Raw genomic sequence first — 23,293 nt, 5'->3', positions numbered from 1 at the left:
GTTTCTCAGTCATAACCTGATGTTTCTTTTGTAACAGATCTCTCAGTTTCTCTGTTTTGACAATTTTAGGAGTAAGACAAATCTTTAAGAAATTATTTTTTTTAATCAAGTTGTGCAGCCTTGATAAAGTATATGTCTTATACTATACACAGCACCACCTTCTCCTGACTTTGAAGGGAGAACTGGACAATGCTAAAGGGTTAATCTCCTGGCATAATTTCTCTGGTGTCATTCAGGCTAACACATAGGATTGCACATATAGTCACATGCCCTATATTGATCGACAGGCTTTTGCTGGGTAAGTTTTACTGGGCGCATCCTCCTTTTCCATTTTTAAGGTGTGCTTGCTCCCAAGAATGTTGTAGTGAAAAAGTAGAAGTGGAATACAACTGAGCTTAAATAGATCACACCGATATTAAAACTCCTCCAATCCCTGCAGGCAAAAGCTGAAAAAGCAGTGCAAACTCCGGGCTGATGCTGTGAGCGCTCTGCAGAGACTCGTGCTTCCACAGGATGAGGACTGGTGCAGACCAGTCCAAACACGCCAAACAGTGAACAAGGTGGGGGAAGCAAGATCTGCTTTTCCCACCAGATCAATTCCTTGAGCTGCTGTACTTCATGGCCTCATAAACACCTGGCTAAGCAAAGCATTGCGGTGACGTGGAGCTGGAAATGAGTAGCCGAGGGGCTGGAGGGTCAAAAGCCACCTAAGGCCATCTAAATAACACCAAATTTGTCACCAAATACGAAGCCACACAATCTGCTACACAATCTGCCACGCCATACCACACTAAACTTTCAAGAGCAGTTCTACAGCCTGAATTACAGACCAGAAGCAAACAGGAAGCGTAGACAAATGGTGGAGCTCTGGTATCCTATGCCAAACCAATTAAGCAGTCAGGCCCATCGGTAAAATTGTCTGGAAAGAAAACAGCTTTGTGCCCTTCCTGAGTACAGCACAAAGAGAACTGGGAATACTGCGGGGCTGGAAGGAGACCCAAGCCAACCAGCAAATTGCAGTGTGCTGGCTACACTGATTTCTGTCCCCTTGGTCCCCTTGGTTTTACAGCTGTAGAGGTCCCCGAATCGCTTCCTAATAACTTTCTACTGAATGCTGTGAAAATGAAACCCATGTAGTTTTTCTCTTGTCGATAGTGAAGCTTTTAAAACTGAGGCATCCAGCAATATAATTCTATTTTGTGCTGTATTCTTTTCTGCTTGCAAGTGTGGTTTATGGTCATAACAATGGTAGAAGAAGGATTGAACGTCCCTTATCTATTAACCATCAGGCTGCCATTATGAACATTAAATGGCTTCCCGACTGCTTCAAAAATAAAAAGCACCAGCAAATATTTAATGCTATACAATAATTAGAAAAGTCTGGAATTGTCTCTCATTCGTTAACTTTAATCATATCAACCTGTTCACATACATTAGCGTATCAAATGCCAAAAGCCTGCTGGGAAGCCATCCCTTTGCCAGCTGGTATGTACTGTATTGGACCAGGACTCCTTTTTGTATGGGAAGCAATGGAAGAGCATCCACAGCGGTTTGACAAAAAACATGGAAACCAGCAAACACATCTGGAAGTTTCTGAGAACAAGCACACACACTGTGTGTTCATTTATTTTCCCACAAACAGGGAGACAGACAAGAGGATGTAGCTTGTGAAAGGACAATATCATTGGGGCATCATATTATATTACTGCAGAGAAAGCACATGTACTTCCAGTTTTCACCAGGGATTGCGGCTAACTGTTAGTCTGAATACATGGAGTGAGCCACATAGATTGACAAGGAATTTTGTTACCAAATATTCATCACCCCTTGAAGAAGTTATGTGCTTTGCTGCACAGTAGTATCTTTTTTTTTTTTTTTTCCACAGAAAGTGGAAAGAAATTCAGTATAGTTGAGGAGCTCATCAGCAAGCAAGAGGCCCAGAGTTATGCCCACAGATGGCCTCTGCAGCCCCCGAGGTGGGAGAGGGAAAGGGGGCACGTTATCGCTGCCTGGCTCCGTACACATGCTCCAAGCCACACAGGTGCAGTCAGTCACCCTGTTGCATGCCTTTCCTTCCCGCAGCTGAATCATTTTGTGGCTGAAAATGGAGTAAATTCTACATTAGAAACTTTCTCATAAGATACAACATTGGCAAAAAACAAGTGGGATGCCACATAATATTATTGGTGCATTTTAGTCTAAGGTTAAATTTAAACACATGTCCTTAAATTCTTAATTTCTCTTATTCTTACCCTTCTGGTCTTGCCTCTTTCAGCCTTGCCCGCTGGTTTTGCTCTTGACTAATATGCCAGCAGCTATTTCCCTTCTATTGCTGCTTTTTCCCCGGGTAGGTGAAGTGAGGTCTTTCTTAGCGCTGAATTCTGCACTAAATAAAACTCTATCTTTTCAATAATGAATCCTTCACATTGTCCCAGGGGCCACGCACACAATTAAGAACAATATGAAATTTAATTAACACAGGATAATAATAAGGGTATGAATGTCACAGTGAACTCTGAGTGAATACAGACCCCCACAGTAAATGGTTTGGGAACTGGAGTGAAAGCCAGCTGCTAACACTGAGGTCCCAGACACCCAAGTGGCATTTCAACACCTGACCTCAAGTATCGAGGTACTGGAAGGGAAGAAAAGATGACTGCCAAGCAATTACGACCCAAAGGCTACAGATCTTTATAGGGTAATGCTAAACCAGGGAGTTATATCCGTAGGTGGTGATGGAGGGAGCGGAGTCTGGGCGCTGAGTGCTCTGAATGCCTGCAGCCTGCCCGAGGCATCACCTGTGGGCGCACCGCAGGTCACATCCAAGGGACATTGCTCAAAGGGTGCTCCCGTGCTAGTCACTATGACGGTCACAGGCATGGTCTTTAAACTGCAAAACTCATTTCTGGTCACATAAGGTGGTGTCTGTCTTGCCAGTCTATCCTATGTACGTCTATGTCCAGAGTGTTCCTGCAGTTCTAAAGCACTCCCAGACATTGTCTGGGAACCCCAAAGAGTACACATTAACTAGCATCACAAGTACAACTTGCATTATCAAAACAAAAAGGCTGCTACAAAATAAGAAAGTAGTGGAGCACAGAAAGGAAAGAAACGACGGACTGCGGCCCGTGTTTCCATTAGGGGAAAACACTCACTGGCTAAGATTTAGATAAATCTTCGTTACAAAATCTAAGTACAAAGGTAGACATCTGAAGTGTGGTTAAAGTGTTTCCATCCCCTTGCTTCTCCTGCCTTTTCCCCTCTCCCCAAGGAGCCAACACGGCTCTGGCAGTTCACACTGGCTGAGAAATGGGCTTCTCTTCCTTAGACTGCAGTCATGTGCGTGCGTCTTCTCATTTAAGCTCTTCCATTCTGTTTCTCTCAGAGGTGGAGAAATCTGCTTTTGGGGAGAAAAAAAAAAAAAGAAGTGGGGAAGCTCATTAGCAGTTTGTTTAGAATTTGAATGTCACCGTAGTCACTTATGTCTAAGTGACTGAAAAATGTATGCGAGTCCTCTGACTTTCAGCAAGAGATCCAGTGTTCTAACATCAGAATGAACAATATAATTACTGTGTGTATGAAGACATATTGGTCTCCGTATAATGAGGTATTCAAATCTGCTCTACTTGAATCAGATCACAGAGATATATTAAACACACATGGCGAAAGAATTCAGTGTAAGGGTAACCATGTGTTCTGCCAAGTCTTTCTATGCATGAATGGGCTGCCAGGGCACCATAGGCTACAGACAAAGTACAGGAGAGCTGTGTTCAGAGGTAGGGAAATGAGGTTGCGAAGGTATTTCCTCTTCATTCCCTCGAACATGTGAGTGTCTCCCATTTCTCTTCCTCTTTCACAGGCTGGTGCACCTCAAAAGCAATTCCACCAGAATTTACTGTAACATTACTGTATCATGGTTTCTTGGTACGGTTTATTACTGTGTATTTATAGCACCCAAGAGTGAGCTGGCTGCCTGAGAGGGGTAGCGATTGCAAAGGCTATTCTCAGTTTCAGTTGCAGAATTGTTTTCACAAGTTCGCAACATTCTGGAAAACATGCCTCCTTTTCCAGCGTCGCTGCAGCTATTTTCAAGCGGAGGTGCTTGAACTTGCTGGCTAGCGGCAGCGTGCGTGTGTGCCTGATAGGTGCTGGGGATTGATTGACACGTCGCAGAGCCGAGGCTTGGGCCCCTCGCTGTGCCTGAGATCATGTATTACTGTGTACGATCAGGAGCAACCATTGTCAAAGCAGAAGATGTCAATTTTTCGGCAGTGTTATTTCAACATCCAGATACTATGAAAAACATAGTAAGATGAAAACAGTAGCTGTTTTGCTTACTCGTAGAATTGTCTAAGCGTGGATACCATAGCAGATTGAGTTACGCCCAGCTGCCAAAACAGACACGGAGAATGTTTCTGTGGGTCACGAAAAAGTCTGAGCGCCCACGCATGCCGTTCCTTGGGTGGCTGAGCTGCTGCAGAGACCTCGGTGTGACAGATCAGAAAAACACAAACGACTCAAGGCCATGATTTCAGTCTTTACCACTCACAAGTGAGTGTGTGGTTATGTGCACAAGTTTCTCTGCTGAGAGTGCTGACTGATTTTAAAGGGAATTTTGTCTTGCTTTTTGTTCCCAGGGCATGTGTGGCATATATGATGTATTAAACATGCTTTTCTCTGGGTACAGCTGCTTATATGCCTGTTGGGTACACGGGCATTTTCAGAGGATGCTTCTCTTTGCCATGTGCCGATGGAGCCAGAATTTCAGGGCGGCAGGAGCAAGCTGGGAAGGCAGCAGGAGTCCAGTCCTTGCTCCTCTCTTGGCAGCCACCGCGGCTGCGTTCCGCAGAGAACTTACCAAGATGAGGATGGCAATTCACACAGGAGATAGGTTCTGGGAAAAAAACACCACTTCATGTGGCTGCCAGTGATACCAACCTGGGAAGAGATTTATCAGGAGAAGCCTGGCCATTTTTAGGAAGTGAGAACTCACTGTTTCGAAGCAGAAAAGAGAGTGAGACCTATCTGTCTCTTCAGGGAACCACAGCTGCCAGAAGGAAAGGTGTCAGATAGATGTGGTTACCAAACCCAATTTTTTAGAGGCTTCGGTGGTAACTAGGGAAGGGGAGAAGGGGCGGAAAAGATTTAATGGGAATTGCATGCGCACAACATCTCTTAGAATAAAGCTCAGGCTTTGTATTTTATTTCACTTAGAGATGGACTGTAGAGTTTATTTGCACAGAATCAGTGAGGTAAAGCTGCAGTTTTAGTAAAACCAAACCGTGGATGGTTCCTATCCTCTTTTGTTTCATACAACTCTTTCAAGTCTATGTGAAGTTTCAAATACTAAGCCAGGATTCAGATGCCAAGCTCAGTTTTTAATTCATGTTTAAATTAATCGTTCAAACATGTAGAGCTACGCTACTGCAAGAACCTTTTCTCACAGCCATATTCTAATATTGAGATCAGCTATAACCCTATACTGCAACTTCAGCGCAAGGAAAACCTACACCGTGCTTTAGTCTGAAAAAAGACATGTTCTGGCTTTTTAAAAGCAAACGTAGTAACATTTAGTTAGCACAATGGTAGATTTCTTCTTTGAGGGCATGAAATTGCCTTTTACGTTCACCAAATCTATCTTTGAAGGGTGTGGAAAATCAAAAAGAAACAAATAAGCAGATAGATAGTTAAGCTGGATAGATATATTGACTTCATCAGACAATGTTTGGCTGGCTAAAAACTCTCTTTCATCATTATGAGAGTCAGTTCATATCCTCACCCTGTGGAAGTAGTTAGCTTTTAATTCATTCAAGAGATGCTATCAAAAAAGAGGGAAGTATTTTTTACAATCCCAAACCCAAAGTAATACTGCTAAACAATACATAATTCATATCTCTTCAGAATTCTGAATGTGGTCAGAAATAAATAGCAGCACAGGCATTTAAGAGCTATTCTTATTGAAAAATGTAATTAATTGGTGTTATCCACAAAATATTTCTTTGAGGGGGGGAGCAGCGTTGCTTTAATTACAAGTAATTGTTCTCAAAATCACGCAGCTCATAAGTTTTGCAGGCTAGACAGTGATTATGCGTCAATACACTAATCTATCACCTTCATTATTTTAGTCATCTGGGTGTGATCATCAAACTTTGGAGTGTAACCCAGACAAGAAACCAGACATATCTCATGCTTCTATTCTTTCCAAATCGGTTTGTTTTAAAAGAAAAAATTTGCACTGGTGAGACAAATTTCAGTGCTTTTGTTTCAGATGGAGTCTGTAAATTAAATTAAATTCCCCTTTGTATGTTATTAGATGATGACAATGGAAAGGATGTTCTTGTGACTGCACGATAGCCTGGGCGGCTCAGGACACTCCAATATTTCTGCATTCTGCCACAGACTGTCTTTGGGGACAGGAGATTTCACTTTTTGCAGTTTGTTCGGACTGCCTAGTGAGCTTACTGGGAATCAGCTGCTGGAGACCAGGCAGGCTGACCGGCTCATTGCTCTCTTCATCTTAGACACCGTAGTGGTGTGATGCTCACACCGGCCACCCTCAGGTGCTCTGCCACCACAGAAGAATGACCAAACCTCCTCCCAGCTTGGGAATGTAGGGAGCCTTAAACCATTAGTGTTTGTACAGCTTAATACTTGATCTATTGAAATGAAAGTAGCTACCTAACTGCAATTTATTGTCATTACTATTATTATTATTATTACTAGATGAATGCAGAGCTGAGTTTGTTATTAATGGAGGCACTGCTCATCCCAGTCTTTAGTCATCCCTACCCGAGATACCACATAAGCACCCGTGTAAATCAAAGTTAAGCAGAGGATTAAGTGCTGTCCTGCATAAAGATGGCTTAAGTACATGTTTCCTGAATCAGGGCATAAGCTGTTATTTTACTACTGTCTCTGCAGTACTGCTTTCTCTACCTCATTAGAATGAGAGAATGCTTGCATAAATTCCTCATATTGACACACAAGACTATGCCTGTCTCCCTGAGAATTTGGAGATTTCTTTCCTTTTCCCCCAAATTAATAAGTGCTGTCACCTGCATCGCTAAACACCAATTTGCTGCTTACCGCTAACAAGACCTCCACGTAACGTAGCTAACAGTAGTATTTCAAAAATAAAGCTCTCCTGTTCCCAGCATGTCTGACAAGAATACATTAGAGGCACCTGTCCCTGGTACCAATATTTTGTTTTCTCTTCTTTTACGTGGGAAGGAAGAAATCTAAGCACTGAAATTTTCCTTGAAATCAAAGCAAACGCGAACACAGAAATCTCTTTTCCCATCCTGCATCCCCTCTTTCGGTCCTCTCCAGCCGTAAGGAAATTTTCAAAAGTGAGTAAACATTAGAAACATATCCATTTGGGTAAAACCCTAAAATTATCTCTTTCTTAATAATTTTCATTTAAGAACCATCAGGTAGCAGGAATTTTTTAAATTATGTTTGAAACTATGAGACTGGCTCTGTGCTCACGAAGCCAAAGACATAAATACTGCAATATACCACAAATCTACTGCAAATATCAGCAATCTTAGAACAAGTCCATCGTACCCGTTACCTGTCTGGGTCCAGACCAGTGACACTGGTACAACAGAAACCCAGGACCGGTAAAATCTAGATGTTCCCCACCTCAAAGGATGTGAAGCGGCACAATATGCTTCTCTATCCTTTGTTTGAATTGCAACAGTAGTTCTGTAGACTTTGGGATGGGTTCCTCCAGTCCTTAGCTTCAGACATTTCTCTTGTATACCTTGATACCCGAGGTAGATTCTCTGGATCCCTTCAACATCAACAGAGGAAAATAGGTGTTTTGAAGGCTCGATTCATCTGGTCAGATGTAGATGTCAGCCCTAGGAGATGATGAATAGGTACCTCCTAGAAATGCCTATTTCTCTGTATTGACTTCAAAAGGAGCCTTAAGCGATGTTAAACATCTCGGCTGGAAGCATATCTGTGTTTAGTTAGATGAATCCCAGAATGCTGGGTGCTCAGATGCATCCTCAGACTTCATATGTCCGCTCAGCTTCTTCAACTAGGCTTTACCTTTGTCCGTTGGCATTAGTTTTGTTTGGTTGTCTTCTATTAGAAAACAACTGACTTGTGCTTTTATCCCTGTGACAATTATAGTATAAACTGACAAAGTAATTTCATGCTACAAATGTCTCTCCTGTTTAGGGTAGTTTGTGAATTCTTTTCAGTTTTCCCTAGCACTTGAGCAGCAGATTTGAATAATCTCAGACATGGATTTAATGCTAGATCAGACTCAGTACAGTTCCCTTTAAAAATATCTAAAAAATGTCCATTGACCAACAAGGAAACTGGGTTGAGTCTCTTAAGTGTGCTGTCATGAAGCCAGCCAAGGCAGTGCTGTAAATCAGTAATACTAATTTCAATGAAACCCATTGACAGTAGTTGAGAATATAGATGTAAAATTGTTTCCTTTCTTATTCACCTGAGAAATTAAACATGCTACAGGAAAGAAGGGAATAACCAAACGGCACATTGTTAGGTTTCTTTTCCCTGTAATTTTTTGGTGTTGCTGTCATGTGAAGAAAAAGATAATATTGCCTCATTCTGCTTACAGTTTATAGGGGATTTCAAGTAGGAACTCTTGTCTTGTTCCATGTTCGATCTCAGCCCAACCCTATCTTCAAATAATGATGGACAACTTATAAAAAGAAGGAGAAAATATACTGAATAATCAAATCTCCCCAAAAGATTGTTTAACACTTGCTGCAATTGCTTACCCAGGTTTGATTCTACTTCTTTATACATGTCTCTGCTCAGCTTTTTAGTAGGATTTCCATATACCTGGCTTTCAAGCACCTGGTAGTCTGAAGACACTGCACAAACCTCACAGAAGTAGCTCAGATAAATCTTTATAAGGGAAATGTGTAACAGAATGACCTCAGTCTGAAGTTTCCTTCTTGCCCGTTTTCTTGAGTAAGAATCTAAATGTTGTTTGAAAAAGCTGCCCCTTTTTAATGAGGAGTTCACTTTATAAATAAAAGGTTGTATCCATTTTCTTTTACCAAGTTAGTAATCTTTTGACTATTTCATCTGCTTCTAGATCATGTAGTAATAAGGAATAAAGGCACTTTATGGACCTGATTTTCCAAACACTTACCTCACTGTACACCAGAAGTAACTCCCCTGTAGTCATTAGGTCTGATTTCTCTCATACTTCATTCTTGCCTGGCTTCCAAAAAATGGGGGCGTGGGGAGGGGGGGACCTGGGCTGGGCGGCTCTTCCCTCCCTCTCCTTCTCAGGCTGCTTTAAGCTGCGGCTTACAACAGTGTTGCCATCCCCTGGGATCACACTCATGGAAAACGGCACCAAGCATAAGGAGCCCCAAGCCTTGGAGAGTCCCTTTTTTCACTTATGTACATGTTTTACCATTATATTAAGTCTCATCGTGAAGAAAAAAAAACTCTGCACATTGAAATTGGCACTAGTTCGGTCTATAATCTTTTGTGTTCACAGTTGTTAAAGAAAGCAGGTTGAGTCCTCACAAAAATGTTAGTTTGCTGGGAAAAAAAAAGGCACAGTGAAGTGACACTTTGATTATAATTAAAAACTTTTCAGTTGATTTAACAGTTCACTTTAGGCATTTTTTTGAGCTGTGGAAATAGCAGTGCTTTTAAGATAATGAACATTGTATGATTGCTAATGAAATCCACATATGCATACATATATATACACACGCATATATATATATGCGGTCTTTATGCTACGCATTTATCCATCTACATACATATATGCTCCTCTTAGGTTTACTTAAAAAGAAATCAAATGGGAGGGAAAGCACATTTTTCAAATGTGGCTCTAATTGTCTTTTGTGCATGTTCTATAGATCATTACTGACTGTTTACAAACCCTGCTTGGAATGGCTTTACGGCAATAGAGAGGGTAACATATCTTCATTGTTTATAAAATGACAGCTCCTAATGGACCATATTAGCTTTAACACAAACTATTAAATCCTTTTCATTAAATTATTCTGCGCTCTATTTTGGAATCTTGTTAGCTCTGGGAAGTAGGTGCAAACTCCTAAGGAAACATGAGCACACATTGAGACTATTATAGATAATGTTTATTAAATAAGCCTCTGAGGATGTTTTTCTTGGGTTGCTCTCAAGCATTTTGAAGGAGTCATGTTCCATGTTTGAGGTCCCATGTTTCTTCCTCTTAAACTATGAGCAGCTGTAGCACATGACCTACTTCTGTAGAACCCTGTAATGATTTCCTTCCTTCAGTGGCTTCAGGAGTCCCTCTTCTGCCCTGTGAAAAAAGGGACAAATATTTTAATCCAAGCAAAATGCTAAAGCAGGTTTTGTTGGTTTCAGGGAAGAAACTCAATACAGCTACATCACCGAGCATAGGCCTCAAATTGGAACCATCTGGCCTGCAGAAGCACCATGAGATCTTTGGGGAAGGCATGGATATTTTTGCCTTGGGCTGTAACTCATACACCTGCAGAATGGGTAGACATGTTGGCAGACAAGCTGGGCTCCTACAGCAATACAAGCCTTCTCTCACAGCGCTGTGGCAGTGCCGGAGTTTGGAAATTACCCTGATGTGTTTAATAAATGCGATCACTGTACTGCATGCTCTCTTGATAGCAAATATTCAGCTGTACTTGCTGTTAAGTTAATTCAGACAGGTCTGCACTCCAAGGCCCATGTCTTTTCGCCCTTCTCACACAGGCAGCCCCCTTGAAGGCAAAATAAGGACAAGGGAAGGAAGATGGTAAGCACAAAAACATGCATTACATCTTAAGGCTGCCTCTTGCAGGAGGTAGCCTCATGTGATATTCATGTGAACTGGATTAGATTGAGAAGCGATTCTTGTTGGTAAATATTACAGCTCTTTGGGAACACAGAAAGGTAAAAGAACGCAGGTGTCAGTGCAATCTAAAATAATCCGTCCCTCTCGGTGGGAGGTTTGTAAAATCTCTAGGCTGGATGCAGAAAGAAAGAGAAGCCACATGCAGACTCTGAAGGTCGTGACTTGAGAAACTGTCAGAAAGAGGCGGTGTCCGAGCCCAGCCAGAAAATGAAAATGCACACCACAGAAGCAGGAGGACATACATCCTTTGACTGGAATGTTATTAAACAATTAGGATCACAGGTTTTCCCGGAGCTCTGCGCAGCACCCGGCTTTCTGCCTGCAGCCTGGCGGATGGCAGAGCAAAAGACCAGAACGTGACATTTGCACCTTTGTGATCTGTAGTTGCAAATGCTATTTTGCACCTGCAAATTTGTGCCCTGACCCTACGGGCGCTTTTCAGACAAAACTCCCAGCGGTCCCTTGGGGCTAAAAGGTTAAGGCCCACATAGCTGGACATCAATACCGTGTTATTCTCCTTTCAGCGATGTAACATACACGGCATCCTAGGCAGAATTTCTGATGCCAGGTTAGAAAGTGTTGCTGCTTGCATCATGCCGCAGATACGCTGGAGGGGAACAGGTTTTCCCCAGCCTTCTCCCTCCGCCTAGAAATTGGACTGACTGTATCAGTCTTTCCATTGGGAAAGTTTACACCCTGAATCTCAATCTGTACTTTCCCATACTCCCAAAGAAGTCCAAAGAGAACATTTTGGCCCAACTCTGCTTTCAGTTTACTCTATATTGCTAGCATCTGGAGTCACGTATGTGGGCTATCCCAACCCTGAGCCAGGGAATAAAATAGACAGAATATGCGCAAGATCGCAGTCTAGTCCTGTGAGACGCAGTATCCTCAGCACTGCTGGCTCCTGTTGTCTTCTCTTTAGGAGGTGCTGAAGTGTTTTCAGAGCCAGATCCTCAAGACGACTTTCTAATTGTTTCATGGAGAGCTAGACTGGGGTAGGGATAAAGGAAGACTACGTACAGTGTGTAAAAAATCAGATGCAAAGTCTCTAGCTCTCCTCTCTTGCACCCCTCTGTAAATGAGAAGCAGCTCTACAGAAGCCAGGGTAAAACGGATGATGGAGAAAGCAAAAGCAAAATTTTTTTTTCTGAGGTCTATAGAGACGTTATGGAGATTTTGTGGACAGTCAATTAAATATAACAGGAATAACGGTGGAGCTATCTCAAAGGATAGCGCTCTGAAATGGCCTCCTTAGTTCCCAACTCAGTCCTGTCTGATTTTGGAAAGGAAACCTGACTTTAGGTACTGACACATAGGAACGACGGGATACAGTATGTGTTGCCGGAGACAAACTTCCTTCTGCAATCGTATTTGATTTGCTTTTGCTTTTCACCACACTATGGTTCACCTCGCCTCACAGCAGCTCCTCACTGCTGTCCGCGCAGCCAAGGTAGCTTTGCCTAATACACAGCTCCAACAGTTTCCAGCACTGTTTCAGCAACAAGATGAGAGTTAATGAGGCTCAACACACTTCCTACCAAACTTTATGGGGAAAACCCCTTGAGTGAGAGCAGGAAATCCATCTTGTAGGAATTACAATGTGGTCTCAGTTCCTCAACTAGAAACTGAAGAGAATATTGATATTTTTCAAAATATCAAATACTAAATGTGGGGGTTCCCCAGCCAAATTTCCCTTTGGTTCAACGGGGCAATTTTTCATTTCAGCGTCGTTTAGATTTCTGAAATAATTTATTATATACTTCAAGAATATTGAAAATTTCCTGAAGCCAGATTCTGCTACCTCTATTTACACAGGCTGTGCATAGGCAATCCTGCTGCTGCTAGGAAAAAAAGTGCTATTTGCTATGAAGGAGGGTGGGCAGAATCAGACCCTTCCTAAAAGTGTTCTGAAAGATGGGGAAACGCAAAAGGGCCCACGTTTCAACAAGTGCATTTTGACAAATAACTAAACCGCCTTGTGATCCCAACCAGCAAACCAGGGAGGCTTGCCACAGCCTTGCCGAATGCCTTTAACAAACAGAAATTCCTCCATCGCATTCTGGGAATAACAGCAAAAAAAGAAGGAAACCTTTATGAGGGGAAAGCAAATGCAGCTGTGAACCTGGGAGGCCAGGTAAAAGGATATGCAAGCACATAAAGAGAAAAGTACTTTCCCTTAGCAAGTTTTTTCAGTCTTCTGGCTCTTCCCACTCTCCCCACCCCAGTCCCGAGGGTGATGGTCCTTGCAGCACACTTTTCCAGACACACACCAAACCTGACGCATGGGATGCAGCCACAAGCCAAACGTCTGCTTCCAGATGTGCCTGCCGGCCCCAGCGGAGCTGCTCCCCCATCCCACAGCCCGCGACCCCAGGCTGGCAGCTAAACTTTCCTGGGGTACCCAGCAAATAAGTGATTGCCCAAATCCTGATCCTTCCTTAGCTCTGCCCCTGCTCTGGTTTCTAACAAACACTGAGAGATGTCCCCTGCCTCCATCATGTTTCACAGTGCCGACTGTCCCCTCCCTGTCCAGACATGAGTGTTTTTTTCCGTGGAAACCACGGTACGGGACAGGAGAAGGAAGATCCATTTTAGACACAGGTCCCATCCCTGCACAGGGCCAGGATGTGGCCAGAAGGTGCATCCGAATCCAGAAGCCAGTGAGCACGCTGGGGCCCCATGATTTAGATGTCATTCAAGTGCTGCTAGAGGAGTCATGCGTATGCAGTTTACAGAAACGGAGCTTTTTTATGAGATACTTTTCCCTTTCCATCAGTAAAGGCAATAGAGAGCTCTTTCTCCTCCAGAGCTTCAGGCTGTGGAGTTCATTTTGAAATGCGCACAGTCTTTCAAGATTGACGGAGTTCCAGCTATTGATTTTCTTGACTTGTTCATAAGTTAATATTTACCATAAACATCTTGATGAGAAAATTTAAAAAAAAAAAAAAAGACATTTTCAAAGCAGCAGAAGCTGGGGAGATAATGAACCAGACACAACTTTAAACAAGGTATTTTAAAAAGCATTAAACCTCCCTTCCCTTTTTTTAATTAGTGAAAAAGAAAATATGAAAAAAAACCAAAACCAAAAACCAGAAGGGTGATAAGCAGCGTTTATTGTTGAGTTCATTACTGTGATTATTTTGGGAGAGAAGACATTTTTCTCTTAATTCATGAGCCAGAAATGAGCTCTTTGGAGGCTGTAGTAAAAAGATCTCCTTAAAAATGACTGTGAAAAGATGACTTTGCTAGAAAATTCCAGCTGGTTCAGCCATATCCAGATGCCTGAGAAGCTTGATTATGGCTCAACTAACTCTCGGCTGCCCTCATCAAAGCACTGCCAAGATCGAGATCTCTCAGGAGCTAGCATCCCACCCGCAGTGGCACAGCAAGAGGAGGATGCGACGGGCTGGAGCACCATAAGCAAAGGCAGGGGTTTCAGCTGTGACGAAGGGCTGTGTCGCAGCAGCCCAACCGGTTGTTAACGTGGGGGGGGACCGGATCGCTCCCCTCCAGCCCGCGGAAAGCGGGGCAGAGCTTGCAGCCCCAACGCAGGTTTGGCTAGTCTGCTGGCCGGGGGTCCCGCGCTCGTTTGTCACCACGCTGTCCTGAAAATGGCAGCGAACGTAACTCTCCCCCTTCCCCTCTCCCCAGCCCCGTGCTGGGGAGAGCTGCCGACAAGCTCACCGACAGCGAGGGCAACGCATGAAAGAAAACACACAGCCGACAGAAAAAACGAAACGCACATGGCGGGGAATAATATTTCATTTGTGCGGTAGCGGCCCTGCGCGAGCAGTGTAAATAAAGCAGGTTACTGAGACGTGAATATACCACTGTTTATAAATACTAGCCCTTCTGCCCGGAGACGTGCGTGAGGAGAGCTGGACACTCGTGAGGTCACCCCGCCACATTTTATGATTTACATAAATCATGTCAACACCGCTAGCAGGAGCGGCGGGCGAATGGGGCCGCATGAAGCGAGCCATTCAGCCTCCTGTCACAGGTCTTAAAACAGGTAGAAGCTGTTAACGGGCCCACCAAATCTCTTAAAATGCAGAGGGGATGAGGGATAATCCAGCTGGGGAAGCAAGGCATGCACCCACCCCGCGCGCCTCAGCCGACAGAGGCCTTCCCGGGCTCTGAGGAGCAGAAAGCCAGCCAAAAAGCGGGCGCTGGTGAAGCCCAGGAGCTAAACTTGTTATTAATGTTCACCTTCACAGAGGGTAGTGTGTCCCACTAAGCAACCACTCTTATGAAGAAAATGCCTGAGCCGCCTGGTGAAGGTGAAGAAAATGCCCCATGGCTGCTGCGTGCAGGACCCTTCCTCCCCTTATTTACCAAGCGCATGGAAAATTTCATTTTTTTTCCGGAGGAATTAATATTCTGGGACTAAACAGAAGCCCCTCGGTAGGTTTGCCTTGCATTCAAGTGCCTGTGGTTTGGGGGCCGGAGAGGAAGGCAGAGCGGGGACAGACGCAGGAGAGTGGTGCGCAGCTTCCCACGAATTTCCTTACGACTCCCTGGGAGCTCCATGTCTAACCAGGATCACGCAATACAAGGTCAAAGCTGCAGCTAAGGATAAAAGTGGCAGAGAGAAACAGTTTTCCTTTTCCTTGCCACTTTGCAGTCATGTATCACTATGGGGTTGTCCTAATTTCGGAGGACAGTAGTCCCTTTTGGTCCAATTTACCCAGCTCCGGAGACAGATGATGCCATCAGGGTGGGTGCCTGAAACATTGAGGATCTGGCTCGCAGTCTTTAACTCTGCCCAAATTTCAGCTCTAATAACATGTAATTATGTAAAATAATTGAAAAAATTACAATTACACATGAATCATGTATAATTATGCAAAAGAAATGTAAAAAATATAAAAGCAGTACAAAATCTTTATGATACATTGCTGGTATATGGACATGTACTATTCACTACTCTTAAATGCAAGTTGATTTAGAAATATTACTTTGACCATAAATCAACCGTGTTCTGTGTGATTCCTGTTGATCTACAGCTGTGACATGTTCTCAGAGAAGAACAGATGTAAATATTAGAGAAAATTGGGAAGTGTTCTGGGAAATGTTTTTCACAGGAAAATGTAGATTTGTCAAAATCAAAGCCTTAGGGAGGAGAGGGGATTTTTTTATGAATATGCCATATTCAAATACAATTGGAAAATGTTTTTAAAAATGACCAAAATATCCTCTTTCTATACTTTGAAAAGAAAAGATGTAATTTTTAGACTGAAAGTAAGCTTCCGTTTTGAAATCTAAGTAAATTTACACCAAAAACATCGGAAAAAAAAACCCTTAAGTCAAAACACTTCAAAGCTTACCAAAGACCAATGTTTCAGAACTAACTTCTTTTTGATCCGAACTAAATTTTTGTATTTTATTCTTTTTTTTTTTTCTTTTTTTTTCCAGATTTGCAGTTTTGGGGCCAACCTGAAACAGGAAAAGTTCTTGCAGTTATGCAAAATATGATAAGAGCAGAAAACCATTTTCTTTCACCTCTGCTGATCTGTAAAAATGTGTTTTCAGCAGACCACAGACAGATCATGCAAGCTTTAGTATCTTCTCCAGAGAAGCTTCACCAAGTTGGAAGGGGGGGGGGGATCTCAATCCTTCAGCCCCAGACCTCTCCACCCTGGGGGCCAGCAGATAATCCCTGCTCTGCTTCCCCAGCCTCATTTTGGACCCCAGGGAAAGCTTTTTTCCCAAAGGAGAAATGCGGAGGTGCCCTGCAGCTGGTGCTTTGCCCCTCTACGTAGAGGTGGCACCGCGGTGGGATCCCTCCCTTGCACGGGGGGTGACCTCTGCGTCCCAGTCCGGTCAAGGTCACAGCTTGGAGAAGCAGGTACCTGCTACTTGAAATGAAGCCCTGACTAAAAAACAAAAGATTTGTTTCTTGATACTGTGCCTTCCTGACGGTGACTTCTTTTCAGGGGCAATTAAATGCTAAGCATCGGTCTGTTAAATTTAGTGGCAATTTCAGTTGTAGGCGGCATCAAGTCAAGGACAATTTCAATTCCAGGGCAGCTTTTATTTCATGTTTTGAAACTGCGAGTGCTTTCTATTTAAGAGCAGCTTTTGTTTGAAATAATATAGCCTAGTCTGTTTCTCTGTGGCCCTGATCCCGCACCTCAGAAAGGACCTCACTCACAGTCAGAATCCTACTGAAAATCAGGTGTTTTCAGCAGGCAGACTGAAGTGCCCTAAGCACAGGCTGGGATTTCCTGTGCACGCCTGTCTCAGAGTGGGAAGGGTTATTAGGAGCCAGGGTTTTCTCCCTCAAAGCCCCCCAGCCCAAAGCCATTGGTGAGACCCTTCAGGAGAAGAGTCATCTGCAGGATTCGACTTTGGATGCAAACCTAGATCAGAGCTCTGGCAGTTTGCAAAGGCATTTTTTTCAGGCATGTCATTTGCTTCCCTGTGGGAGTGGGTGTCCGTACGTGCCTGTATAGCCGTACTTCATCTCTCTACGGCAAGAGCTTCCCTGAGCTGCCTTCCTTAAGACTCAGGTTTTATATTACCAGGTAAATTTCCTTTCAGCTTTATTTGCATGGAGCAAGAGTGACATTCTGTGGCCAGTTAGATTTATGGCACCGTTCTCTCGCTTTCTTTTTTCCCCTCCCATAAATACCTCAGGGTATAAGCCATCCTCTGATAGTCTTTTGTTTTGTTTGTGGCTTCTATCACGCTTTGTGAGAAATAAAAATAGAGGAATTCTCAAACACATTTCTGTGGCATAAAATCCTTAGGGACTGCTTTACCACGAATTCCTGACAAATTCAGATGTCTATGTACTGATTATTATTTTATGAGAGCAATGCCTGATCGTAATGTAAGTAACCAGAAGCATGAAGAGACTATGACACGTTCCTCAGGCTCTGCTCTAGCTGGCTCAGCTCGTTGCACTTGGAAGGGATGAGGAAGCCATGTTCCAAAACCCCATATAAAAATAAAGTGGAGTGCTGTTTAAAACAAAGCAGTGGGCTTTTTAGGCACTTATGTGCTCCAGATAATACACCAATGACACTAAATTGAACTCATTTAGCTGTAAACATGATATTACATTTGACAGTTTCCAGTGGTAAAACACCAGACAGTCCATGCTGAGGAGAAAAGAAACAATACACAAGGAGCAAAGCCCGTCACAAGAGTAGCCACAAAAGGGCCAATGGGGGAAAAAAATACCCAACAAAATCCCAGCATTTTTCAGTGGTTTGGAGTCATAACTCAGCTTAGACACACATGGTACCAAAAGCAACCTGCCCAGTTTAAACAGCGGAGAGCAGGCGCTAGAGTTTATGTTGTTCCCCTGTTTATTAAAAACGGATGGGAGCACTTGACAGAAAAATCAAACTTCTGGTCATGGCTCATTAATCTCTGTTGTATCTGTCAGATATGTGTGTCTAGAGTTTCAACAAGGCTCTAGAATCGAGATTACTGCTGAGCTCTGTTGTTTTCTCTAATTTTGAATGAGGGGAAATGCTGCCAATCACCCTAGGCGAGAGGGGAGCACAGGGCCATTGGCATAGCCCTTTGCAGCGGGCATCTCCCTGCCCCGTGGTTTGGATCTGATTTCAGAGGCAGTGACACCTCTCTCCCTTTCTCACCATAACCTGAGTTTTGGCTGGCTGCCTCCCCTCTCTCTCCCCTGAAAACCAGACTCATCACTCGCCACCAAAGCGCGTGCCCGTCAGTGTTAAGGTGATGACGAGGGCGATCTGCAGTGGCGGTGGATGCTCCTTCATCCTTGGATTCTGCTCTCGCACACAAAAGTGTTAATCGCATTAATCCGCTGAAGACAGTGGAGCTCCTCCAGTGTAAAACCAGGGTAAGTGATGGGCTCAGCAGGCCTAGAGTGGGCTCAGCAGGACTGAGACGAATATGGTATGAAACAATTAGCTGCAGATGGTATAGGAATCTCGTTTTCTGGAAATACAGATTTTGCCTGGAGATCTTTCTATATATATTGGATTTGTCAAACTGATAATGACTTGAACATTTGGAGAGAGAGGATAACCCACCGCAGGGCCAGATGCAGCTGTGATGGGGAGGATGGAGGACATATATTAGCCCCGAAACGTGGCTGTCTCCCCATCACATTGCCACGTCAATCCATGGTGCTGGGAGGATGGATGAGGCCCTGAGCAGAGCAGGGCAGGGGAGCTCGCCCGCTGCCTCCCCTTATGCCATTACTTTCCTTACTTGCTTTGGACATTGCTCATTTCATTCGCTCATTCTTTTCTTCCCCCTTTCTTCCTTTTTTAATTATCAGTGATGCTGTTTCCAGAGCTAGCAAAACTGCCAGGGACTTTGAGGATGAGGCACAACATTTAGCTGCTGCTTCACTTGAGTGCAAAACAGAGGCAGTTGTGAGTAGAGGTTTCCAGCTCCGTTAGCCGGAGGACAGGCTGGGGACTCCTTTCAATCCTGATACTGCTAGCAAGGGTTCTTCTTCAGGCACAAACAGTGGATTCACACAGCACAAATATAGACACAGACAGAAAAATAACAAAGAAGATCTGATGTTTTACAACTGCAGGTACACCACAGGCAGGCAATCTGACCCTCAGTGCTCACAAACTGTAAATGGCAATGGCGGGATCATGTAAAAGGCGCGTTTGCCAGCTCCCTTCTCAATGAAACACATGGAGTTTCCCTCGAGGGGATGTCTCTCCTGCCTGCCAAAGTCTGTCCTCAAGATCAGCCTTGCCCGCTGCGCCAACTGTAGGCTTGCAGGCATGGCTGCTGCGTGGTGCTTCAGATCATATGGAAAGCCATATTCCCGGGGATGCCCGGGCGTGCCGGAGAGCCCGCCTGCGCGGCAGTCAGCTGGACCGTGAGCAGGCAGCAGGCAAATGGCAAAAAGCAGAGCTTCCCCTTCTCTGTGCTGCAGCTCGCCGTTTCCGAGAAGCGCAGGCATAGCCCTGCATTTCAACCACAGCAGAGCTTGCCCACACAGAACACTTCCCTAGACCTTTTTGAAGCCCAGATTTATAAAGTTTGACCTATTAAGAAACAGTATGTCCTATTAGATCTTAATGGACAGGGTGAATCCAGCTGCCCGCTAATCTACCTGCAATGTGGTGGACTCTTCTAATCCAAAGAGTAAATTCCCATTGTCATAATGTTAGCTCCTATCGCTTAGAATATTTTTGCAGTGGGGTTTTAGGAATCTGGATTATTGGGCCTCTTGATCTGTTCATTCTTACAGACATGTGAGAGCTATACTAGCAGGTATAATTTGCTGTTGCTCAGAGAAGCCTGTGCAGCTATATATATATTTGCAGCATTTCTGAAGCTTCTCTGTATTTAACACTTAATTTTTTTCAATAAAGCGTAAGTGACGTAGGAGCCATTTTCAACAGTCACATCAGCACTTAAGCCCAGATCCTTTAAGCTATTCAAGTGCTTAGATATATATACCTCAGTGCAAGTGCTTCAGACACATCGGCGGGTTAGATGAGTAGCTTCCACTGAAATCTGCCCCCAAGTTCCAGCTTCCCCTCAGTTGCTTAAGTTGTTCCTTTGGGATTTAGATACTGAGATGACAGGTACCTAAGATACACAATAGCTGGATGACATGCATAACGTAAAGATGGGTGTTTGAACACTGTGAGATGCAGGATCATCCTTAGCTGAGTGACAGCTCAGGAAAAGGCCATGTGGCCCTCCTAGGCATCTCCTGGCCACCGATAGCCCTGGAGTAAAATTGTCAGGCAGTAAGTGCTGACAGGGGCCCTTGAGGGTGTGAAATTTCTTATGCTGATACAGAAGGCATGGCAGAGGGAAAACCTCCACACTAGTCAGCTTTTTGGGAGCCGAGCCGTAGCAGTGAGTCTCTCAACAGAGAGCACCGCCGGCCAGCTTGGACATAACTGGGAGCGGAGAAGGGACCCACACACCAACCTGACAGAAATACAGGTTTGTTTCATTGAAATAGAGTGGGGGCATTTTTAATGGTGTGGTTTAACCCCAGCCAGCAACTAAGCACCACGCAGCCGGTTGCTCACTCCCCCCACACCCAGTGGGATGGAAGAGAGAATTGGGAAAAAAGTAAAACTCGTGGGCTGAGATAAAGACAGTTTAATAGGACAGAAAGGAAGAAAATAATAATAATGATAATAACAATAACAATAATAGTAATAATATTATAATAATAAAACAATAATGACAATAATAATAGTAAAAGAACTGGAATATACAACACAAGTGATCCACAAAGCAATTGCTCACCACTCACTGACCGATGCCCAGCCAGTCCCTGAGCAGCGATCTGCACCCCTGCTCCCGACCAACTCCGCCCAGTTTATATACTAGGCATGACATCACATGGCATGGAATAACCCTTTGGCCAGTTTGGGTCAGCTGTCCTGGCTGTGTCCCCTCCCAACTTCTCGTGCCCCTCCAGCCTTCTTGCTGGCTTAGTATAAACACTATGTAGCAACAACTAAAAATGTGTTATTAACATTCTTCTCATACTAAATCCAAAACATAACACTATACCAGCTACTAGAAAGAAAATTAACTTTAGCCCAGCCAAAACCAGGACAAATGGCAACCTGTGAGGGAGCTGGACTCTATCCTCCAAAAAGCTGATGCAACTGCTGCCAGGCAGGCAATAGCTGAGCAGCCTCGTTAGGCTGTATCACTTCCTAACTCTGCACATCGGTCAAACAAAGCCACAAACTATGAACCCAGGATTTGCTGTCTTCTTCCATCCTTTTGGGTGCTAGCTTTTTTCCAGGAGACACAGAGAAACCTGAGGTTACAGACCTGCTCTAACTCTACTCCTATCTCCAGGACACAGAAGATAGAGGAGACCTTGGTGTCCCTTACTGCATGCTGTGGCAGCAGCACTCTTTTTCTTCTCAAAAAGACTTTGTGTCTCCCTGGAGAGAATCACAGAATCATAGAATGGTTTGGGTTGGAAGGGTCCTTTAAAGGTCATCTACTCCAACCCCCTTGCAATGAGAAGCCAGGAAGTTCCCTTGGGTGATGCCATTTGGTGCTGCTGTGTACCACAAATACCATTTTTAAGCAGCCACCATGTCCTTTGCCTTCACAGTTTCCTTTCTGCTCTCTATTGCTAGTAATTTTTTTGCATGCATCTGTTACTTGAACAAAATAAAATGTTGTTTTCAAGTGTGTAAATACACACAAAAAAGTTACTGGTAGTTTGCTGGGCAGGTTAGTGGAAAGCAATTACAAATGTTTTTATGCTTAGCAAAATATGGCTGAAGATGTTATCTGCTTTGAACTGCAAAACCAGAAAGTACTACAAACCCTTTTGTTATATGAGACAATGCGTCACTGAATAAAGAATCTTTTTATGAAGGGAAAGCTAAAAAAACCCAGTGATATTATATTCAGTTACAATGAAACTGCAGCTTTTCCCTCTGCATCTCTGCTTCTACCATCAGCCATACAAAGCCCTTCTTCTTACCACAGAATATATCAACTGCAGGTCTCCAGTTAACTCATGTGTGAAATGTGCTTGATACCAAATGAATGGATGATCATAAAAACAGCGTTCCTTTTTCCTGGAAACAAAAACCAGTGGTGATACGTATTGCTTCTGTTTTCAGCCAAAGACTATAGTACCAGATGGCTAACACAACCGTAACAGCTAGCTGCATCTGGATTAAAAAGTTTGGATGGTGTGAGCTAATCTTTAAAAAATGCCAGATAACTTTTATCCCTTTAAATCATGTTACTGCTCAGTGTATTTCCTGCTCACAAGATCCTAGGACTGTTCAAACATGCCTTAGACATGTTCATTAAGCATCACTGAACTGAAAGAAAGGCTAGTAACTATCTTTGTCAAGTCAGAGGTCAGCTTTTGGGATATGATCCAAGATCCACTGAAGGCAAGGAAAGATGTCTCACTGATGTCTGTGGCCTTTGAACTAGGAGCCTAGTGGTTATTTCCCCTTGTCCGCATCTATTATGGCTGCAAATGAAACTTATACTGGTTAAGGAAAAGAACAGAGAAGACAACTTGTCTCTTTGGATAAAATGACTTGGCTTTTCATACTTCAATGTACTTTTTCCCATGAAAGCAAAGATGTTTGGGTAACAATGTTTGGCTAGCTATGTAACCTGAATACTGAACAGACAGAGAAGAAATACATCTTTTTGCTCTATATGACTATGAGATACCTGAAACAATAATTTGTAGGGAGGCCCTGGGCTTAGCTACAGATGCTTGCACTGCAACAGTCAGATGTCATTTCAAATGACTTTTAATTCAACATCTTTCACAATCAGCTAGAAATTAAATTCATACACTGTTGGATGGGGGAGTTGTTGGCAAGGGCTTTGAGGAAGAAAGCATTTTGATTTTGTGAAGAGCAAGACCAAAATTTGTGGGTGATGGACTAGCTACAGAGGACACTGTTATTTCTCTCCAGAGACTGTGCCAGG

At 43.6% G+C, this 23,293-nt stretch overlaps 1 long non-coding RNA gene across 1 annotated transcript in view; it reads right to left on the bottom strand.

Moving 5' to 3' along the window:
- Positions 1 to 9,788: 9,788 nt before the first annotated feature.
- The window catches only part of LOC115334601, a 33,800-nt gene continuing 20,295 nt past the window's right edge, over positions 9,789 to 23,293 (bottom strand). The window contains exon 3 of the long non-coding RNA XR_003921188.2: positions 9,789 to 10,297. This is a non-coding gene — a long non-coding RNA (uncharacterized LOC115334601). The remainder of the gene's footprint in view (positions 10,298 to 23,293) is intronic.

This window comes from Aquila chrysaetos, chromosome 23 (genome assembly GCF_900496995.4).
Source record: "Aquila chrysaetos chrysaetos chromosome 23, bAquChr1.4, whole genome shotgun sequence".
Lineage (NCBI taxonomy): Eukaryota > Metazoa > Chordata > Aves > Accipitriformes > Accipitridae > Aquila > Aquila chrysaetos.
The sequence above is the reverse complement of the archived record's forward strand: the minus strand, read 5'-3'. Positions and strand labels throughout refer to the sequence as shown.